At 42.0% G+C, this 11,834-nt stretch overlaps 1 long non-coding RNA gene across 2 annotated transcripts in view; it reads left to right on the top strand.

Moving 5' to 3' along the window:
• Positions 1 to 3,934, top strand: part of LOC117284033 — a 49,405-nt gene extending 45,471 nt beyond the window's left edge. For both annotated transcript variants that reach the window (XR_004515118.1, XR_004515117.1), the window contains exons 3-4: positions 426 to 528; positions 2,639 to 3,934. This is a non-coding gene — a long non-coding RNA (uncharacterized LOC117284033). The remainder of the gene's footprint in view (positions 1 to 425; positions 529 to 2,638) is intronic.
• The last annotated feature ends 7,900 nt before the right edge of the window (positions 3,935 to 11,834 follow it).

The raw sequence follows: 11,834 nt of genomic DNA, 5'->3' as shown, positions 1-11,834 counted from the left end.
AAAAAAAAAAAAAAAAACAACCCTTCCAGATAATGAGCATTTTGCCTAATAAGAACTGGAGGATTGATTAGGTTCAAACTGTTAACCAACATCCCTACGGTTAATGAAGCAGCACTGAAAATGCCTCTTGATTCTTTAGAAACTTAAATTATACAAAAGCAAGAAGAGAAGCAGAGCTAAAATGCTGAAGATGAAGAACATGAAATGTTTGCTCTTTGAAAAGTTAATATTTATCGAGCGTTATCTCAGCAGTGGGCAAGCAATAAACTTTGGTAATTATTGTTAAAACATTCTTTGGGTAGCATGTTTTATTGTGAATTCTGAGTGGGGGACTGGAAGCCTCTGCCGTCTTAATTCCTTTGTTAATGTCTTTATGAATGCAATTAACACTTCATTCACGCTTCTTTGTTTCTGGATCCCATTAGGATGTGGTTTATGCCAGTTCCTCTCTCCCAGGAGACAGCCCCGCACCACACAACATTTCGCTCAGCGGTGCGGCTGAGCACTGACAAACTCAATCTGTGGAAGGTGAGTGCGCGTTGACACCACGCGGTGGCAGTTGTCCTGATGGGAGCAGACGTCTCATTTCATTCCGCGGCCAGCCCACCTTCTCCAGAAGCCTGCTGGGCTCCTGGGGAGGAGCGTGGAAGGCTGATTCAAAGCCGTAGAACTTCAGGAGCTGGAGAGAGCACCTAGGGATGGGAGGGGAGGCGAATGAAAAAGGGAGTTCAGATATAGTGTGTATGTGTTCAAACTTCCCTACAATAAATGTAATCATCATGTACTGCGAATGTACTAATAAAACATTTTAAAAAAATAATTATTTTTTAAAAAACGAAGTTGAAATACTAGAGTGGAAGAATTGCTAAGAACCAAATATGGCCCGTGGTCATTAAAAGGAAAGCCTGCTGCGTATTGCCTGGTTTGTGTCACTGGCTGCTGTTATCCTCAGTAAATATTCAGCAGGGCTACTTGTGTACAGAATAAGGGAGGAGCTCGGAAGACAGGGACATAGCCCCCATCCTGTAGAGCTTATAATTTAAAAGAGAGGCCGGAGATGCCAGACAAATAGGTAAAATATAGGGACTGTGTTAAGGACTAGGGACTGTGTCCTGAGTGAGAGGGATAGAGCAGAAGAACACTAGAAGTCAGGATCTCTGTGATGAGGAATGTGAAGGGGACTATTCTGGAGAGGTGGAACTTGAGTAAAAACGGTTCCCCTTCCTGTCCTATGCTGGAGATGACCCACTGAGAGGAGGAGGAAGATCAGAGGAACTTCAGAGAGGCCCAGAAATACAGGCATCAGCAAAAGTACGGAGGTAGAAAGAATAAAAGGACTTGTGACCATGGCAAATTATTTCCGTTTATATTAAAGCCTCTCCTCCAATTGATGGCATCATTTCTATTTCAAATATCAGTGTGATATTTGCTTACCAGCCAAAGAAGGCACTGCAGATGAATATGTTTGAATCTTACAGATACTGTACAGAAGGAGAGGCAGGAGGGCTAAAGGGAAATCAGAGATGATGGAAGGAAAGACAGAGGCAAGGTGGACAGAAGGAAGGAAGGGAGGAAGAAGGAAGGGAGGAGCACTACCCATCATTTCCTGTCACATTTTTTTTCTTTAAATGAAAAAAAGTTGCTCATAGGCAGGCCTGTACCTGTGCCGTAATTGTTATGTTTGGTTTTCTCCACCAAAGGCAAAAAGGAACAGGATTTCTAGTAAGTGTTGTGAAGCATAATGTATTACCAGAAAAGGAAGCAAAGCAGCCTATAGCTCCCAGTAATCTGTGACTAGCATTAAAGGTGTGTGAGTAAATCAAGGGCAGTATTCCTGTTTTAGTGTTAACTTTATTTAATGATATGATGATTGATTGTTTTCTTCCCTCCGAGTTACTCCAAACACTGTGGCCTTTATTCTACTCGTCAGCCATGCTTAGTACTGAGGTATTTCTCATGTCTCTTTAAACCAGACTCCGGTTGTCAGTGCCATCGTATTCTATTCTAATAAAAGCCTGGATGCACGTTTGCTCAGTTGCCCAGCCCTGAGGCACTGTAACTTCACAGACATGGTTGTACCCAGGCAGTACCTTTTGCATTAAAAATAGGGTCATTTTGTTTATGTCTCATAGGTGGCCGTTCTTCCTGGGGAAAATGGCTTCCTGCATTACAAAGGCTTCTTGGGCACTGAACAGCTAAAACTAACATTACCTTTGCTCCTAGTCAAATTTTTAAGTATTGGTAATTTTGAGTCAGCTATTTTTTTTCTGAAGGAAATAGTTGTCAGTTGTCAGGTTTAGGACTACACTGTGATTTATTGGAAGAATCATTAGAATGACTAAATTAATTCCCAGCCATTAAAAAGGGAAGGTAAAAAGGTGATGATGGTTGATGTAGAAGGAGTGGGTGGGCTCTAAGGTTTAAAAAAACCTTTACTTCTGTGTGTGTATGTGTGGTGTGTGTATGTGTGTGTGTGTGTGTGTTTTAATTAGAAAAAAAATGCTACTCTGCATTCCCTGGCCTCAAGCCACTAGGTAGCTATGTAAAACATAAACAGAATCTGTATTTTGTTGCATTTGAGAAAGACGTAAATGTGTAAATATGATGGAAGAGGTTTTATTTTCTTTCCCCTTCTCAGGAGCGGTCTGACAGCCCCAGGCTTGAGACTGTGTCTCTCCCAAGTACTCTGTCATCCTGGTAACCATGGAGACCATGACGATCGATTAGATGCCATCTGATCTCCACCTCATAAAAAAAGGCAGCAGATGGCAACCAGGCCACTAGACCTGTCTCAAGAGAGATGAAGGGGAAGAGCAAGGGAAGGAAGGAGGAGAAAGGAGAGGAGGTGGGGGTGGGTGGGTGCAAGGAGAAGAGAGTGCACAGAAATGTTAGAAACGGATAGGGAAATGTTAGAAAAGAGAACAAACAGAACCAGACAAACAAACAAAAAACAAGGAAAGCAGGATAAGGGAAAGAGGAGACAAAATGGAGAAATGAAACCAAAACTCAACTGTGCCATGGACCTCATAGTGCGCTGTGGGAAGAAAATCTGAAAAGGAAAATCAGTCAGCTATCCCCTAACTTTCTTCTACACAGGTCTCAAACAGTGGCAAAGATGGTCACAGAACCTGAGCCACAGGGCTTCTCTGAGGACCCTTCACAACTGTGTCCTGTGGCTTTCTGTGACACCTGGAGTTTGATGTACCCACAGGAGAAGTCTGAGACCTGGTTCTCAGAATGAATGCCCCTGATTTAGGCGAGACCTTTCAGACAACTGGATGAAGACCTACGATATGATGTCTGTGGCTCCCTCTCCAGCAGTGTTTTGGTCAGACCTCAAAGAAAAAAGTGCTAAGTAGTTCTGCGGAGACCAAGATGAGAAGAAGAGAAGGACTGTTACATCAATGCTGGTGGACATGGGTGTGTTAGCCAGGCTCCCAGAGGAGTGTAACGGCTGACATTCATGAAGTGTGTCAGACACCGTTTAAAACAAGAGAAAAGAGAAACCACCTATAATCGCGTTAGTTTTACCATAAGCATGATATATGTACATGGGTTGTATAAAATGCAGCATTTTATGGATATGCACACATGATATTTTAAGTAAATACAGTACTAGATTTTAAATATCATTTGTTTAGCCTATGCTTTTAGACATTATATTATGACCACTTTTCCATGTTTATTAATTATTCAATCTTATTTAATGACAATACAGCATTCTACTTTTCCATTATGTATTTAACTACTTCTTTATTATTGGACTTTCCTAGAATTTTGCTACTATATAATAATACTATGGTAACCATTCTTATATGAGAGCCTTTCGGTGTTCCTCTTTGGCCTTAGGTAAAAACACAACTACTAAATCAAAGAGTATCGTTTCCTTCAAAGTTTTGAAGTTAAGTATAACATATATACAGTCAAGTGAATAAATCTTAAGGAGACAGCCAGTTGATTGTAAATATTATATAAGTATAGTTAACATATATAACATTACATATATATGATTACATATTTATTTACTTATAACCACTACCTAGATCAATATATTAAAATTTTTACTCCAGGATGCTCTTTCATACCCTTTTCTACTATCTACACTATGTTCTTGAGCTTAGTATAAATGGAATGACAGGGTGTGTATTCTTTTGTTTCTGACTTCTCTCACTCAACATACTGTCTGTCATATTGTTCCTGCTGTGTTGTATACCAATAGCTCAGTCTTTTCATTTCCATGTCATTTTCTGATTTTAATATAGAATATTTATGGATTAATTTTGTTTTGATAGACATTTGGGCTATTATGAACAAAGTTGCCATGAATATTCTTGTACATGTCCTCTGTCATTCATAATTTTTAAAATTGAAACTAGGAGTGGAATTACTAAGACACAGAGTGGGCATGCTTTTAAATGCAGGGCAAATATTTTTACAGCTTTGGAGGGGGTTGGCTCTTACACTGGCCTCCAAATTAGCACACACTAACTTGAACTCCAACTGTCTAGTCTCATAAATATGCCCTCCCCATCCCTTCTGACCAACAGCAAGTGGGCATATTTATCCTTTTTAATCTTTGCCGAATTAAGAGATGAAATGGTATCTCATTATTTACATCGTGTTTGATGACTGTGTGTGTTAAACCACTCTTACTATGTCGTCAGACATTTTTATTCTTCTGTAAACTGCACACACACATCACTGCACTACTTGCTTTTAGCTTTAGGGGAAGGCAAAGAGAGGAAACATAACCCAAATAATCTGTGCAGATTCACTGGCATGGTAAGAAAAAAATTACTGGCACAGATGACCAGAACACGTTGATGTTCTTAGCATAAGTTGATATCCTGCTCTACATATTTCAAAAGGAAGTTTATACACTTACAGAACATCTATTATTAAGCACATTTACTCTTTAAAACAGCCCCAGTCGTTCTGTTTTTATAGCTTCATTTAATTTCAGAAATAGCAGTTCATTTTCAGAGAAACCTAAAAAGATACCATTCTGCCTAATTTTGCAAATTTATAAATGAAGGATTTGCATGCAGTTCATGGTTAAAAACTATTTAAGGATTCTGACAGGGATCTAAACCCAAGATATTTCAAGTCCAAAGTAAACTGGTTTTTCTCTTTCCTTTAAAGAAGAGTGCTATGGTCTGAATATTTCTTCTCCTCAAAATTCATATGTTGAAATCCTCACCCCTGAAGCGATAGTATTGGGAAAGGGCCTTTTGAAAGAGAATAGGCTGTGCCTTCATAAGTGGGGTTAGTGCCTTTCTGAGGGCCGGGGCTTTAGCTCAGTGGTTCTGCTGCCTGCCTTGCAAGTGCAAGGTTCGGAGTTCAACCCCTGGTACCAAACATAAACAAACAAACAAATAAAAACTATCTGAAAATGTCCCTCACTCCTTCTCCACATGAGGACCCAGAAGAGGCGCCATCATGAACAAGGTAGTGGCCCTCGCCAGACCTGGATCTGCTACACTCTTGACCTGGAATTCCCAGCTCCTCCTTTGTGGTATTTTGTTACTGTAATCCAAAAAGACCAAAACAGGCAATGATTCTCCTTTTCATTTTTTAAACTATCCAAACCCTGGGAGGGCTTCTGGATCCCAGAACCCTGCTCTGAAGTCCCTTCTATCCCAGCCATCATGGCTTGTTCACCACCAAAGGAGAATCAGGATCTCTGTGCTATCGAGGAGAGACGGAGAATATGAATAAATCTATTTTAGTTCACTTCATCCGTTTTAGAAGTTTAATTTTATTTGTATTTTATTGTGTGTGGTACATGTTTGAAAAGCTAATAATAGTTTAATCAACTGATAGGGTGAGAAGAAGTAGAGATGGATCCAGGATGTTTTCCTCTTGGTAAATTATTGCCTTTGGCCTCTGGATTGGTTGGCTTTCGTGTCACTGGGGCAGAAGATCCAACACCCTCAACTGAAAGGAGGAGGGGTTGATTTGGTTCATGGGTTCAGTGGGTTCAATCCAATGCAGAGATGGAAGGCGGAAGGACTTGGTGGAGGAACGCTGCTCAGTCCGTGGCACTCAGGAAACAGAGTGGGGAGGAGCCAAGGAGAATGCACCCTCTCTTCTGACCAGGCTCCACCTCCAAACACATGAGACTCTGGGGGACATGATAGATCTAAATAGTATTTACATTCATGTAATTCTAGAGGCTTTTTAAAAGAAAAAAAAAGACAGTTACTTCTACAAAAATGAGAAAATAATTTGCTATAAATGACATATTTAAAAATATTTATAACGCCACAATAACCATAATAGTTCGAAACAAAATGAAGTATACTATTTTTGTTATTTAACTTCTCTGACAGTCCTACATAATTTTTCCTTCATTCTTTAGCTCTATACCCTTGGATTTGTTTCATATGACAAAGATTTGGGGATATTTCCTATCAGTAGAGTATAAAAATAAATCGGCCTTTGTTGTAGCATAGTTGACCAACTTTGTGCTTTTTTGTCTGTTTGTTTGTTTTTGTTTTTTGTTTTTTGAGACAGGGTCTCCCCATGTAGTCCAGCCTGGCCTTGAATGCTCAATGAATCCCAAGTTCTGGGATAACAAGGGTGCACCACCACTCTCATCTGTGTTGTGTTAGTTATTTAGAAAAGTATCTGTGAGCTTTATAACTCACTATTGGCCTCATTGCTTAAATAATTAAGATGCTAGCCAATTTTAGGAAAAGTCTACCAGAGTTTTGTGATACATAAACTATAAGATTTCAGAGCATTTCCCATTTGTTTTTGTTGTTGCTCAGCAACTAATCTTAAGTATACATTAAACTAAAGGCACATTCATTCTCAAATGTTTATTTTGCACATACTGTGAATTAGGTATCATTTTACTTAGTAGGGATAGGGCAATGAATAAGACAAAAACATCCCTGGCCTCAGAAAGTTTGTATTCTAGAGCTAGTGAGAAAGAATGTAAACTAATGTACCTTTTAAAGTGCTCAAGTCTTCCTTCCTTCCTTCCTTCCTTCCTTCTTTCTCTCTTTTTCTCTATCATCTGTCTATCTATCTATCTATCTATCTATCTATCTGTCTATGTCTATCATTTATCTACCTATCTATATGCTATCTATTTTATTTTATTTTGCTTTGTTTCATTTTGTTATGTTTTGCATTACTAGGTATTGAACACAGGGCTCGCACATGCTAGGAAATGCTCTACTACTGAGCATTTTTTATTTATTTATTTATTTTAAATAATTATTTCTGAACCAGTCACTGACAAAAGGCTGAAAGGACTACACCAGGCCCAAATCAGGTGAGACAGGGTTTGAGACAGACTCCAGAGGCACAGGACCTTCCTGGGGTGGGGTGAAGGGGGTACCCCATGGAATCAGAGTCCAGATAGGGAGGAGAAATGGAAAAGGATGCTCTGAGTGCAAGGGCACTGACCTTCTACTTTAGGAGATGTTTCATTTGCTTCAGAGATGCTTTGGAATCAGAGTCCAGATAGGGAGGAGAAATGGAAAAGGATGCTCTGAGTGCAAGGGCACTGACCTTCTACTTTAGGAGATGTTTCATTTGCTTCAGAGATGCTTTGGAATCAGAGTCCAGATAGGGAGGAGAAATGGAAAAGGATGCTCTGAGTGCAAGGGCACTGACCTTCTACTTTAGGAGATGTTTCATTTGCTTCAGAGATGCTTTGGAATCAGAGTCCAGATAGGGAGGAGAAATGGAAAAGGATGCTCTGAGTGCAAGGGCACTGACCTTCTACTTTAGGAGATGTTTCATTTGCTTCAGAGATGCTTTCTTAATTTCTGCAGTTTCTAGATAACAAAACCAATCTCATAAATGCCAATTGAGAACCATAAAGGAGAAGTTTAAATTATTCAGATTCCTCTGCCTCCGAACATAAGGGAAAGAAAAGAGTGAACAAGAAACAAACAAACAGAGAATAGAAGGAGAAAAATGGAGACAAAGCCTTTGTAAATAAGGAAGGGAAGAGGGTTGAAGGGGGAGGGGATGAGGAAAAAAAAGCCGCAAGATACATCATGTACAGGTACAAATTCCATGCGATAAATGTGATCATTATGTGTATCTAAAATGCACCAATAAAATTAAAAAATAAAACAGTGTTCAGCTGGTTAAGAACATAAAGGTTGAATATAGCATTTAGATAACACGCACACATATATATATTTACACACACATACATATATATTTTTTTCAAGGTAAAGGAGTTAAGTTTTAGTTATTGAAAATAGTCCCAAGGCCAGGCACAGTGGTGCAGCCCTCTAATCTCAGCTACTTGAAAGCCGAGGTAAGAAGATAAAAAATTCAAGGCCAACCTGGTAATTTAATGAAATCCTATTCTCAAAAAAATGTTTTTTGAAGAACAAGCATTGTATCTCAGACCAGGAGTGAGAGGGAGAGAGAGAGAGAGAGAGAGAGAGAGATTAATACCTAGGTTTTAGCTGCCATAGTTTATATGGAAAGCCCAGGGAGATTTTGCTGGGTTCCCTTTCACAGAAAGTAATCTTTTAAATCTTACTTGGAGGCCTATACTGGAGGTCAACAGTTGTTGGTCAAAACTGGCTTTTTGTCCTTCCAGTGTCCAGCAGATGAGGGGGTGCCACAGTCTCCCACTTGCCACATTCAGAGATACTTCCTTCCTTTTTCCTTTTCTTCCCCTTCCCTCTTCTCCCCTCCCCTCCCCCCTTTCTTCTTTGAAGACAGGGTCTTCCTATGTAGTCAAGGCGACCCTTAAACTTGCTTACTTCCTTTATAGTCCAAGCTGATCTCCAATTCGCAATCCTCCTGCCTCAGCTACCTGAGTGCTGGGATTATGGGCAAGAGTCACCATTTCTGGCTGAGGCAATTTTTTCCTGGAATTAAATCTCAGGTGGCCCACAAGGTTTCAAGACAATTTGCTATTGTCCCTCTCTTCTTTGAGAGGTGGGGTAGAAAGTGAGTATACAGAAATCCTTAATTTTATGTAAATGACCGTCCTCCCTCTCCCCCACCCTCTTCTGTCTTCTTTCTTCTCTCTTCTCTCTTCCTTCGTTCCTTCCTTTCTCTCTTTCCCTGGAATGTTATGAAAATTAGTTTTCTGAAAATATTTTTCAAAGTGTTTCCTTGAGATGCAGGACAAAAGTGCAGTTAGTCCCGTAGGTTTTCTAGAAGAGCTTTTAAATGGGAAGGCAGGTGGGGAGGAAAAGTCAAACTCAGACCTCTAGCTTTTTTTATTTAAAAAAACAAAAACAAAAACAAAACAAACCTCTAAAAATAACTTCGAGTTTTCACCCCATCAGGTAGTTCACAGACGCGGCCCGCCCTGGCGTTCCCTGTGCAGAGCGAGGGTCATTGATTCACAGAGGCACCAAATGTTACAGCTAAGCGGGCCCAAAATAGTCCAAGTTCTTGTGTATATCGAGGAAAGAATGGCCACGCGCATACTCCGTGGTGCTGAAGATCAGTGGGAAGGCAGCAGCAGGAACAGGGAAACGTGAAAGGGCAAAGGGTTGGCTCAGGTTAGCACATCAGAGCCGCGTTTGTCAAAACCGCAAGAGCGGTTAATGAGGTTTGTATTTACTCCGCCAGTACAGAGGACGCAGGATACTTTTAAGATCCTTTTGACGAGTTCATGGTCCTTCCCCAGAAAAATTACTCAAACAGTTCATTAAATCAAGAGCAACAGTCCCCACAGAGCTTCGATGTGCAGGTTTGCTGCTCTGGGTGGACCTGAGCCAGGCAGTGGCCTTTGGCAGCGAGGGACTCTCCCGGCTGTCCTGGTAAGGACGGTAGGGAGGCAGGGGTCTGTGTCCACTCGGGGAAATGCAAGAGAAGGGTGCTCTGGCCGTTTTGCTCCTGCCCAGCTGGGAAGATCCGCTGCAGGCCCGGAGGGTTCAGGAAGGCAGTGTGGAATTCTCCAGGGACCTCGGAAGTGACAACTTCGGATGTGGCTGGCTGAGGGCTTCACCGCGGAGCCCGTGTGATCTTGTGAATGTTGTGACCATTAACGTTAATCGGGGGCAATTCTGCCCCGCCTGGGCCTCACAGTGTGCGCGCTGACTTGGGCACTGTTCCTGTGCCCCATGTGTACCAGGTTCATCCACAACCGGAATCAGCCTCTCCTTGATGCTTTATTGCCCTGGCAGTTTCCATCTCGCTGGCTGCCTGCTCTTCCTGTTGGGTGACTTTCAGCAGCACAGCTGTTGACAGATACAGTGTTGGACATTGTTTTTTCTCTTTAGCTCCTCTCTCTCTCTACCTCCCTGCTTGTGTTAGTTTTTCCTCCCAAGCTTTTAGTTTAGGTCAATCTTTTTCTCCTTTTCCTCCCTAAAACTTTACTGAGTGCTTTGTGTGGACTCCAAAATGCTTTCCCTTGCAAAACTTCCTGATTCTCAAGTCTGCAGCTTAACCCCTGGGCAGAGTTCCGTATCCTTCTGCTCCATTCCCTCTGTCATCTAGCCATGCAAGTGGATGCAAAAAGACTCCTCCCTCTTAAAAATAAGCCTGTCCTCCTTCTAGGTTGTTGTGTCAAGTATTTTATCGCAGTGACACAAATCTGACTAAGAGTCCCTTAAGACCCAAATCATCTTCTTGGAGTCTACAATGCCACTCGGGGGATGCACGCCTTTGATCTGATTAAGGTGTTTTTCTTGGTCTAAATGAATCTTTCAAAGGAGGCTCATTTCCGACGTGGCCTTCTAAGGAAAGATCCTGAAGAGGCAAGGACTTGGAGAGAGTGCTGTGATTTAAGTTCGAAGTAGCAGGGTGGGGACCTGGGACGGGGCTGGCGGACATGGAAAGCACAGGAGGGTGGGATGTGCCCTCCACGACAACCACATCCGAGGCCAAGCTGCTCTCCATACATTGGTTTCCAGTGCTGAGACTCAGGCAGGGGAGGTGACTCCCCTGGGGCCCTGACTGACCCCCAACACCTGGCCTTTGGGAGATTCCTGGATTCTGCAAGAGAATTCGCTAACCCAGTGGAAGAAGTCTGATCTCTGGTTGGGGGGCTTGGAACTGAGCAGGTATTTAACTGAGAAGGTTGGCTGTTTCACTGAAGAATCACAAAGGAATGATGTGATCAGGCCTTTTGTTCTTAGGGAACCATAGGTTTGAGAAGCCAGGCTCTGTTCCTGGACATGCAAGGGTCCTGGAAATGCGACTTAGGTCATATTTCATCTACAAATAGGAGTAATAGAAATTCTTACCTTGAATGACTCACAGGAAGTGGTTACACTGTGCCTGGCAAACACTAAAGTTCCTACATGCCAGCTGCTATTTTTAATATTAGTATAAGGGCCGGCAGACTAGCTGTTTAATGGCTAGTATTTTGATAATTGGGAAGATTTAAAGCATCATCCCAGTGAGCCTAATTGATCCCTGGAGAGTGGCATCTAGCGGGGGAAAAAAATAGACAACTGCAGTATTCCCTACCCAGTTGTGTATAAGGGGACAGTAAGAAAAAGGTCCCTCTCCAGAGTGCCCTGAAAACCACCACTGCACTCCACTGCACATGCGCAAAACAGTTCCCACCTTGACTATGGCTTCCTGGGGGAAGGAGGAAGGGGCTGGGCAATCTGGGGAACTCTGAGGCTGAGCCGTCTTCAGTCTACTACTCTTAGGAAGATGTTTTGTGTCCACAGTGCACACATAAGCCTACGAACTCAGGGTGTGTACGTGCACACCCACACACAGGCTGCACGCACACACACAAACACACACACAGGTTAGAATGCGATTGCACTAGTGCGTTTTTGCCTGTCTTCCTTCTCATCTTGCATCCTTTTCAGTCCATTCGGGCATAATTATTATTGCTCTGCTGGCTTGGTTCGGCAGCTCTCTAGAGTGGAGCAGAT

This window comes from Fukomys damarensis, unplaced genomic scaffold, assembly GCF_012274545.1.
Source record: "Fukomys damarensis isolate Sample0158 unplaced genomic scaffold, DMR_v1.0_HiC HiC_scaffold_33, whole genome shotgun sequence".
Lineage (NCBI taxonomy): Eukaryota > Metazoa > Chordata > Mammalia > Rodentia > Bathyergidae > Fukomys > Fukomys damarensis.
Note: the sequence above shows the minus strand (reverse complement) of the source record. Positions and strands in the feature narration are given on the sequence as shown.